Source organism: Cervus canadensis, chromosome 20 (assembly GCF_019320065.1).
Source record: "Cervus canadensis isolate Bull #8, Minnesota chromosome 20, ASM1932006v1, whole genome shotgun sequence".
Classification (NCBI taxonomy): domain Eukaryota; kingdom Metazoa; phylum Chordata; class Mammalia; order Artiodactyla; family Cervidae; genus Cervus; species Cervus canadensis.
Genome location: NC_057405.1, coordinates 5,059,170 through 5,071,379, shown reverse-complemented (window position 1 = coordinate 5,071,379; position 12,210 = coordinate 5,059,170).

Here is a 12,210-nt window from a genome sequence, read left to right as displayed (position 1 = left end):
GGGAAATCCCATGCACAGAGGAGCCTGGTGGGCTACCGTCCATGGAATTACAAGAGTTGGACACGACTGAAGCAACTTAGCATTTATGTGACTAACTTTTAAACAATTATTTAAGAATCATTTTCTCTTTCCTGTGATCACTGTGAATATTAAAACCCACATTCTCACTCTTAAAAATATCCTGAGATAATATTTTCTTTTTCTTGAATAGTTGTCTATAACCAACTCCTAATAAACCTGCTTGTATTCTTCTTCCATTTTAAGTACCGTTAGCTAAACAGTTCTCTTCCTCAAATGTCAATTCAATTTCACCTTCTTTTGGTGTCATTCAGAAAAGTTATAACCATTAAAACATCAGCTCTCAGGGATCAGATTTCTGGAAAAAAAATGTGTGTGCCCATGGTTTGAATTGACGTACAGTGATGCCACACTTACCTTAGGAAAGGAATATACATGGAATCAATGTGGTCTGTCACGCAAAGTATTTAAACATATGCAATATGAAATTCAAGGTCACAACTGGGAAGAATGCCCAGTCTGTGAAATAGTGTCTTACCCGTCTTTGTATGACCCATTCACAATCATAGAACAAGCGCATGCAGTATAAATCAAACAGTGAAACAATTTATTTAAGATAACCATAGAGACACAAAGTTATTTCAGTTTAGAGTGAAGCTAATATGCCCCATACTCAAAAGTCCCATGTTAAATGTAAAATTGTGCTGGTATTCTAGAGGCAGAAATGGTTTTCCCTGTTTCTTTCATAGGACTAATCTCTCAATTTCATTGTTACATATTTGCTTTTTTAATTCAAACTCCTCAAAAGAACCTATGCTCCCTTAGGTGTCACGCCAAAGCACAATCTATTGCACTTCTAAACCATGGAACGTAGTAATCTTTAGCCATATGGCTTTTAGCATCTGAAATGAGATCCCAGGAGTGAAATTTCTTGTAATCAAGATCAGTTTCCTTCTCAAACTTTAGGTATAATAAGATTTGAACTTCAACTGATGGAAGTAAATGCAATTGTGAGAAAATGAATTTTTTTCAAATAGTGAGAAATTCCCTATCAAATAAAATCCCATAGGAATCCCTAAACTCAAAATAAGAATTATTGGTTTTAAAAGAATTCACCCGTCCATCTATACCCAAGTGAAAAATGGGGCTGTGTTAAAAGATACAAACGCTTGTTAGTTAAATTTGTCATCATATGTCACTGTTTTGTATGCACCATCTGTTTTTTGTTTTTTTTTTTCTGTTTTGAATTGAGGGGAATATATTTTGAATGTGGCTCAATTTGAACAGCATGCCTCCACTTAAGCTATCTTTGTTTCTTAGTGTGATTTTCTATTTAATAGTGAAATAAACAGATAGCCTTACTTTTATTTAAATGACTATTTTTAAAAAAGGAGAAAAGAATTTATTCACCTTCAATGTTTGATCTAAAAGAAAAACTTTTACATGGTAGATAAAGATTACTACATTTAATAAGTTTTCCCTTAGGTGTCAATTATTTTAAATCCAGATTTCACTTATTTCTATAAGAATGTGGTGGTTATTTAGACCATGAATACCTTTAAAGAGATCAAAGGCCTTTAGAAAACTAATGTATGAAGTAGAAATAAACTTTTCTTTTTCAGTGGTTATGAGAAGGTCCCTTTCAATTCAAAGGCAGCAGAGCCCACTACTGGTCTAGTTGTTGAAACTTTTCTCTAGTCAAATAATTGGATGTTGCTTGGGACTAAACATTTATGGGATAAAAGCAAAGTTTAAGAATATAAATAACAGATTTCAATTAGCTTACAAAACCTAGTGATTTACTGCAATACAGTGTGGTAGTCTGTTTAAAGATCAACCTAAGGATGCTACCATCAAATATAGAATTGTGAAGATACACTTCTGGGAATTTCTATTTCTTCTGGACAATGAAGGACTGAGATATAAGTTGCTGGAATAGAGCGTGTGGGGAAATTTTAAATGAAGGTTTAGGAGCTTTGTGACCCTCTTCTAGCTCCATGGACTATGTTTTACAAATGTAATAGTCAACATGGATTTAATCAACCAATATTTAGTTTTTGCTATCATTCCACAAAGAAAAATGGCAGAGGAATTTGCCTGAGCTTTGGCTTTTCATGCAGCACATCTTGGCTTCTGGTAGTGGCTGTAAAAATGACCACAAACTAAGTAGTCTGAAGCCATATACATTTATTCTCTTGCAGTTCTGGAAGCCAGAAGTATGAAATCAATAACACTGGGTCAAAATCTAGGTGTCAGCAGGCCGGTGCTCTGGGGAAGAATCCATTCTTTCCCCCATCAGCTTCTGCTGGTGCTAGCATTCCCCAGCTCGTGGCTGCATCACTCCTATCTACTCCTCTGTAGCCACATGGGCTGCTCCTTCCTTTAAAATCCCTCTCTGCCTCTGAAATATGAGGATGCATGAAACTGCATTCAGGACCTTGGCTCAAGGTCCTTACCTTAATCACACCTGCAAAGACCCTTTTCTCCAATAACGTAACATTCACAGGTTCCAGAGATTGAAGTGTATCTTTGTGGGACCATTTTCAGCCTGTCATAGAAAACTATAATTTATCTGCTAAAACTTCATAGTTTTGAGCTGTTCTTCATCTTATTTGTGGATCTGAAAAATACCCAAGCCAATATTTATCTTAGAATGATCTGCTTTTACTTCTACTTCCTCCTGCTGCCTTTCCCATCCCGTGTCAAAAAGCCTCTCTGATTCTTAAAGACTGTACTTTAATAAACAATATAAGTTAGGTTTAAAAAAATTGACACAAGGTAGCACATTTAGAGCTTGATGTAAATAAATTCAAATCCTTTTTAAGGGAATACACCCTTATACAGCAGAGAAAAACACCTAAATGAAAATAAGGTCTCAGGAAAGGAAAAAAATGTACAAGGAAGCAACATAATAAACAAAAATATTTTGAAAAAGCAAACATCAAAATCAGATCCACAGAAACTTCAATATAGTAAAATACATCAAAAATGTTTCCACAGTTCACACTTTAAAATACTGATTACTAAATCCTAGGATCCCAAAACACAGCAGGCTAGTTACAATGGCTCAACCTAATCATTTTATTAATTTGTAGTAACACAAAGCCAATTTTTCATGATAGGTTTTTGAGCACAACTCATAGTTTTATGGGCTTCATCCAACTAGAATTTCTAGACCCAGAACAAAATACATGTGTTGAGTATGGCTAGAGAAATAAAAATGGGAATCAAAGTCATGAGGAGAAAAAAAAATAACTATCAAGAATAATAGAGAATTTTTTAAAGTTCATGGAAATTTTGAAATAAAAATATAAAAGTACTTGAAATTTAAAAGTAAATGGATAGATTAGAGAACAGATTAATAGAGAATAACAATAGCTAACTCTTAATGAGGTTTACTATATGCTGGGTACTCTTTTGAGCATTTACATTAATTGAAAATTTTAATATTATAACAACCCATGAAGTATTATTATTTACTTCATTTTACAGATGAAAAGGGCTTCCCAGGTGGCGCTAGTGGTAAAGAACCTGCCTCTCAATGCAGGAGAGAGAAGAAACACTGGTTCAACCCCTGAGTTAGAAAGATGCCCTAGACGAGGAAATGGTAACCCACTCCAATATTCTTACTCAGAGAATCCCATGGACAGAGATGTATGAGGAGCTACAGTCCATGGAGTCGCAAAGAGTCAGACACGACTGAGCACAGATTAAAAAATAATAATAATAAGACAACAAGTTAAGACATCTGTTCAAATTGTATAACTACTGGGTAGCAGAACTAAGGTTAAAACCTCAGCAGTTTGTCTGCAAAGGCCACTCTCCTCTAAATATTCTGCCAACTTGATTAGCCACAGCTGAGGACAGAATTCCAGAACTGGAACACAATCCAGAATAAATTAACCAAATTATAGAAATGAAGAGAAGGAAAATATGAAAGAGAGATGAGAAACAGAAGATAGAGTAAGATGGCATAGCATATATCTAACTGAATTTCTAAAGGAGAGACTAGAGAAAATGGAGGGAAGATAATATTCAAGTAGATAATTTTCAGAAGTTCTTCAAATGAATAAAAGAGATGAAGCCATCTATTCAGGAGTCACAAACAATTCCAAAGAGGACTGGAAAAAAAAAAAGAACTAAAAACTCACACATAGACACTTGCTAATAAAATGCAGAGCATCAAAGAAAAGTATTATTCAAGAATAAAGGTGAAATAAAGGCATGTACAAGCAAAAAGAAACTTGAAGTGTGTAACAACAGAGAAATTCAGCAGAAGAAATTACAGAGGAGTTGAAAAATGATCCTAGAAATATTGTAGTTCTGAAGAGTGAGTGGGAAAGTCAGGTTTAAAAAAATGGAATATATGTTAGGTAATCCATACAAGCACTAGTTATATAAGCCAGCAATGAAAGTGAAAATCACTCAGCTGTGCCCGACTCTTTTGCAACCCCATGTACTACACAGTCCATGGAATTCTCCAGGCCAGAATACTGAGGTGGGTAGCCTTTCCCTTCTCCCAGAAATCTTGCCAACCCAGGGATCAAACCTAGGTCTCTTACATTGCAGGTGGATTCTTTACCAGCTGAGTCAATGATATCTAATTTGTGGTTTTAAACACATCAAAATAGAGCTGAGATACTAATCAACAATCTCTAACAACAACAAAAAAAATGAAATAAAACACAAGATTTTCTGATAAGTGTGAACTGTGACTTTCAGACCAGTCCTCCTATTCAGAATATATGGTAATTCAAATGTTGAAAGAACACACAACAACATAAATCTGTTTAAATTAATTGGAAAGTGTCTAAGGAAGAAAGAAAATGGCAACCCACTCCAGTATTCTTGCCTGCAGAATCCCATGGACAGAGGAGCCTGGCAGGCTATAGTCTGTGGGGTCACAAAGAATCAGACACAACTGAAGCAATTTAGCATGCAAAGAAGAAAAAATGTGCAGGTGCATAATCCAGGACAAAGAGCAGTCTAGAAAGATAAATTTGACTAGCTATGGCTTTCAGAGTGGGGTATCTCCTCACAGCCGCTCCAGCACCTACTGTCTTTCTGGGGTTTCTCTGACCTTGGACGTGGGGTATCTCCTCATGGGCCTCTGCTCCTGACCTTGGACGTGGGGTATCTCCTCACAGGCCTCTGCTCCTGACCTTGGACGTGAGGTATCTCCTCATGGGCCTCTGCTCCTGACCTTGGACTTAGGGTATCTCCTCATGGGTCTCAGCTCCTGACCTTGGACATGCGGTATCTCCTCACAGATGCTCACAGCTCCAGTGCCAAGCAGCCGCTGCTGGCCACTCCAGCACTGTGCAAAGGAGAAAAGGAAACATATTCCCATCTGAATGCAGAGTTCCAAAGAATAGCAAGGAGAGATAAGAAAGCCTTCCTCAGTGATCCGTGCAAAGAAATAGAGGAAAACAATAGAATGGGAAAGACTAGAAATCTCAAGAAAATTAGAGATATCAAGGGAACATTTCATACAAAGGTGGGCTCAACAAAGGACAGAAATGGTATGGACCTAACAGAAGCAGAAGATATTAAGAAGAGGTGGCAAGAATACACAGAAGAACTATACGAAAAAGATCTTCACAACCCAGATAATCACGATAGTGTGATCACTCACCTAGAGCCAGACATTCTGGAATGTGAAGTCAAGTGGGCCTTAGAAAGCATCACTACAAAAAAAGCTAGTGGAGGTGATGGAATTCCAGTTGAGCTATTTCAAATCCTGAAAGATGATGCTGTGAAAGTGCTGCACTCAATATGTCAGCAAATTTGGAAAACTCAGCAGTGGCCACAGGACTGGAAAAGGTCAATTTTCATTCCAATCCCAAAGAAAGGCATTGCCAAAGAATGCTCAAACTACCACACAATTGCACTCATCTCACACGTTAGTAAAGTAATGCTCAAAATTATCCAGGCTTGGCATCAACAATACGTGAACCGAGAACTTCCAGATGTTCAAACTGTATTTAGAAAAGGCAGAGGAACCAGAGATCAAGCTGTCAACATCTGACAGATCATACAAAAAGCAAGAGAGTTCCAGAAAAACATCTATTTTTGCTTTAGTGACTATGCCAAAGCCTTTGACTGTGTGGATCACAAGAAGTTGTTGAAAATTCTTAAAGAGATGGAAATACCAGACCACCTGACATGCCTCTTGAGAAACTTGTATGTAGGTCAGGAAGCAACGGTTAGAACTGGACATGAAACAAAAGACTGGTTCCAAATAGGAAAAGGAGTACATCAAGGCTGTATATTGTCACCCTGCTTATTTAACTTATATGCAGAGTACATCATGAGAAACGCTGGGCTGGATGAAGCACAAGCAGGAATCAAGATTGCCAGGAGAAATATCAATAACCTCAGATATGCAGATGACACAACTGTTAATGGTAGAAAGTGAAGAAGAACTAAAGAGCCTCTTGATGAAAGTGAAAGAGGACAGTGAAAAGGTTGGCTTAAAGCTCAACATTCAGAAAACTAAGATCATGGTATCCGGTCCCATCACTTCATGGCAGATAGATGGAGAAACAGTGGAATCAGTGTCAGACTTTATTTTTTTGGGGCTCCAAAATCACTGCAGATGGTGACTGCAGCCATGAAATTAAAAGATGCTTGCTCCTTGGAAGAAAAGTTATGACCAACCAAGAAAAGCAGAGATATTACTTTGCCAACAAAGGTCCATCTAGTTAAGGCTATGGTTTTTCCAGTATTGTATGGATATGAGAGTTGGACTATAAAGAAAACTGAGTGCTGAAGAATTGATGTTTTTGAACTGTGGTGTTGGAGAAGACTTTTGAGAGTCCCTTGGACTGCAAGGAGATCCAACCAGTCCATGCTAAAGGAAATCAGTCTTGCATATTCAGTGGAAGGACTGATGCTGAAGCTGAAGCTCTAATACTTTGGCCACCTGATGCAAAGAGCTGACTCATTTGAAAAGACCCTGATTTTGGGAAAGATTGAAGGCGGTAGGAGAAGGGGATGACAGAGGATGAAATGGTTGGATGGCATTACTGACCAATGGCCATGAGTTTAAGTAAGCTCTGGGAGTTGGTGATAGACAGGGAGGCCTGGCGTGCGCAGTCCATGGGGTCGCAAAGAGTCAGACACAAGTGAGCAACTGAACTGAACTGAGTCTCTAGAATATATAAAGAACACTCAAAATTCAATATTAATAGAACAAACAGTCCAAATGGAATTTGAATATATTCATTGAGGCTCTCCAAAGAAATATAACTTTTGGGTTGATTGATCGATCATGGGAATTGGCTCACTCAATCGTGGAAGCTAAGAATTATCTGCCTTCTGCAAGTCTGAGAACCAGGAAAGCCAGTGGTGTAATGCAGTTTGAGTTTGAAGGCCTGAAAATCAGGAGCTCTGATACCAAAGAGTGGGAGAATATGAATGTTCCAGCTCTAGCAGAGAAAGCAAATCTCCCCTTTCTCCACGTTTTTGTTCTGTTCAGGCCCCCAACAGATTGAGTGATGCTCATTCACAAGAGAACAATTTTCTTTTTCTTAGCAATTCACGTGAAGATATCTTTTGAAAGCAACTTCACAAACATAACAGAAATAATGTTTTTCCAGAGGGCATTCCTTAGCCCAGTTAAGTTGACACATAAAATGACCCATCATAATGACCAAAAGACATGAATGGGCATTTCATGAAAGGGATATGTAGATGGCAAACAATCTGTGAAAAGATATTCAACATCAGTAGACATGAGAAATGCAAATTAAAACCATAATATATCACTCATATACCTATGAGAATATATAAAATTAAGAAAAAAAGCAAAGTGACAACAGCAAGCTGGCAAGGATGTAGAGAAATGGATCACTCATATACAGTTAATGGGAATGCAAAATGGTGTAGTCTAACAAACAGTTCAGCAGTTTATTAGAAATCGAAGTATGCAGATACCATGCACTCTAGCAACTGAAATCTTCTGCGTTTATCCTGGTTAACTTTAAACATGCTTACACGAAAATTTGCTCTTACTGATTTTATTTATCATAGCCAAAACTTGGCAATAAATTATAGATCCTTCAACAGGTGAATGGTTAAACAAACCAAAGTATATGTATACTCTGAAATATTGTTCAGCAACTAAAAGAAGCAAAGTATTGAAGCATGCAACAACTTAGGTAATTAAACTGGGTTAAGAAAGATAGCCCCCCAAAACTACATGCTGTGTCATTCTGCCTATATAAATTTTTTTTAATTATAAAATTATACAGATGGAGACTGTTACAGTGGCTGCAAAGGGTTAAGAATGAGTAAGAGAGGGAGGAAATCATAGCTACAAAAAGGCACACGAGGATTCCTTGCAGTGAAAGGACTCCTATATCTTCCTGTATCAATGTCAATATCCTGCTTGTGATATTGCACGGTGATTTTGAAAGGCATGACCATTGAAGGAAATAAGTGAATGATACATGGTAGTTCTCTCATTATTTCAGAAAGTTGTATATGAGTCTACAGTTTCTCCCTAAAAAGTTTAACTTAAAAAAAAAAGGAAAGAAAAGAAGAGAAAAGATAGACTGGGCAGGGGGCAGGGTGGAACTTAAACAGTAAGGGGAAAAGTAGCCCTGTCAAATATTAAACCATACTAACAAAGCCTTTGTAATTAAAATAGTGTGACTCCAATACACAGGTAGATTCATGACCAGTGAAACTTAAAGGAAATGCCAGAAATAAATGTAAGTACACATGAAAATGCATCGTGTGACAGAGATTCAATTTGAAATCACTCAAGAAAGGAAAGACTCAGGGAAAAATCATGTTTGAGCTGGGAACTAATGCACACCACACATCAAATAACTTCCAACAGGAGTAAAAATCTAAATGTAAAAGCTAAAAAACAAAAACAAACAAGAAATCCGACAGTCACCAAAGTGCTACAGAACTGTGGGTAACCATTGTAACTTGGGTGTTGGGAAGCCTTTCCAATGAAGCTTTTATGTACATCAGACTACAACTAATTTTTTTTTTAATTTCAAAAGAAGATCCATAAACAAGGGAAAAGATAAGTCATGAATTATGATATCCATCTAACAGTACATATAGCCAAAAAATATATAAGTTGAGTATGTACATAAAGACAATAAGACAAAATAGAAAAATGGCCAAAAACCAAGAACACGTTTTACATAATAGATAGGCATGAGAATGTGCAAACCTTATCAGTTTTCAGGAAAACACAAATTCAGATTACAATGAAGTAACATCATGTGAGATAGGCAAAACAGGGAAGTCCAGTAATATCAAGTCTTGGTGGGGATATTCAGTTCAGTTCAGTTGCTTAGTTGTGTCCAGTTTTTTGTGACCCCATGGACTGCAGCATGCCAGGCCTCCACGTCCATCACCAACTCCCAGAGCCTGCTCAAATTCAAGTCCATCGAGTTAGTGATGCCATCCAACCAGCTCATCCTCTGTCATCCCCTTCTCCTTCTGCCTTCAATCTTTCCCAGCATCAGGGTCTTTCCCAATGAGTCAGTTCTTTGCATCAGATGACCAAAATATTGGAGATTCAGCTTCAGCATCAGTCCTTCCAATGAATATTCAGGAAGGCTTCCTTTAGAATTGACGGGTTTGACCTCCTTGCAGTACAAGAGACTCAAAAGTCTTCTCCAACACCACAGTTCAAAAGCATCAATTCTTTGGCATTCAGCTTTCCTTATAGTCCAACTCTCACATCCATACATGACTACTGGAAAAATCATAGCTTTGACTAGACAGACCTTTGTCAGCAATGTCTCCGGTTTTTAATATGCTGTCTAGGTTGGTCATAGCTTTTCTTCCAAGAAGCAAGCATCTTTTAATGTCATGGCTTCAGTCTCCATCTGCAGTGATTTTGGAGCCCCCCAAAAAAGTCTGCCACTCTTTCCACTGTCTTTCCATCTATTTGCCATGAAGTGATGGGACTGCATGCCGTGATCTTAGTTTTCTGAATGTTGAGCTTTAAGACAAATTTTTCACTGTCCTCTTTCACTTTCATCAAGAGGCTCTTTAGTTCCTCTTCACTTTCTGCCATAAGGGTTGTGTCATTGGCATATCTGAGGTTATTGATATTTCTCCCAGCTATCTTGATTCCAGCTTGTGCTTCATCCAGTCTGGCATTTCACATGATGTACTCTGCATATAAGTTAAATAATCAAGGTAACAATACACAGCCTTGACATATTCCTTTCCCAATTTGGAACCAGTCTGTTGTTTCATGTCCAGTTCTAACTGCTGCTTCTTGATCTGCATACAGATTTCTCAGGAGGCAGGTAAGGTGGTCTGGTATTCCCATCTCTTTCAGAATTTTTCACACTTTATAGTGATCCACACAGTCAAAGTCTTTGGCGTAGTCCATAAAGCAGAAGAAGATATTTTTCTGGAACTCTTTTGCTTTTTGATGATCCAACGGATATTGGCAATTTTGATCTCTGGTTCCTCTGCCTTTTCTTAATCCAGCTTGAACATCTGGAAGTTCATGGTTCACATATTGTTGAAGCCTGTCTTGGAGAATTTGGGGCATTACTTTACTAGCATGTGAGATGAGCGCAATTGTGCAGTAGTTTGAACATTCTTTGGTGGGGATATAGAGCAATACAAGAACACATTAATTGCCTGTGGAAGTATCAGTTGATGCAAACACTGTGAGATTAAGCATGTACATATTTTGATCCCCAGTAGTTTCTCTTTTGTATATCTGAGAGAATCTTTTGCTTGTGTGTATCAGGAGATTTCTGTGAGGCTGATTGGAGGACAATTCACTTAGAAATTGTGAGTGTGAACTTTAAGGCTAGATCATCTGGTTTCCAACCCAAATTCTAGATCTAAACTGTGGGCACATTACTAAAATGCTCCATTCTTCAGTTTACTTATGTTTGCAGTAATACTGGTACACGATGTTTTCCTCATGGGTTTACTCTGAGTATTACATGAGGGAATACTTGCTAAGTAACTTTGAAGTAAATGAGGATTATGATGGTTATGGTGGTGATAGTGATGATGTTAAAAAAAAAGATCATAGCTCTACTGACCGAGAAAAGAGGAGCTGGGAATCGGTCAACTATTCAAGGACAGAAGAGTAGATGCGTGTGATACAGTAACAAAATGAATGAGCCATGACTACAGCATCAACCTGAACGAATTGCACAAAGAACTGAGTGAAAAAAGTCAAGTTATCAAAAATGAATAAATAAATAAAAGAATACTATCATGTGTACATAATTTTAAATATGCAAAGTTAAAGTATATTGCTTAGGAATCATGTATTATCAGTGCAACTCTAAAGAAAACTGTTATAAAGGCAATTTCATGCTAAATGATGGGGGAATAAGTAGGGGAGAATAAGAATGGAAAATGACATATTTGGGGAAAACAGGAAAATTCAGCAGTATTGAGAGTATTCTCTTTCTTATCCTGTGTAGTGGGTATGCTAGCATGCTTTACTATTCTTTATACTTCTATAATTTATACTGTTTATATTTATATTATTCACATTCTTTTCTAAGTGTGGAATATTTCATGATAAAATTATTATTTAATAAAAAGGAGTGAGTCTTTTTGTATTACCATCTTCCGGTATGCACTTTTATTTATTTCTTAGAAAATATATGATGACAGACTCCCTAACTTAAATTTTTCAAGTTTAGTTCTGATAACTGCTGTGACATGGAGATGGAACTACCAATATGTCATTCAGGAATAAAAAGTAAAAATTATGGATTCCCCAATGTTACCTACCTCCAAACCTTAAAATTTACTCTTAAATTGTAGTAAATTTACTCTTAAAATATATACCAGTGAACATTGCTCTTCCTCATGACCTTAGTTTCAATGGAACCCCTGGAATTTATGGGTTTTATTCCTCTGCTCAGATTCAGCTAATGTTTGTGAAGTGTCTACTACTTGTCAAATTCTGGACTAGCTGCCCAGAAGGGACTTCCTTGTACCAGACAATTGTGGATACTGGCTTCCTGGGATCTAGAGTTCAGCCAGGAAGAGCAGAGATAAACAGGTATTTTCAAATTTGATGCTTGTTCCTAAGCAATACGTAGCATGGGATCACAGTATTTCCCCTTGTCACAGTAAGTAGGATAGCATGGACCTAATGTAGGGGGTCTAGCCTTGTGATCAGGCACATAGGATCTTGAGTCGGAAGATCTGGTTTTGTGTCTCTGT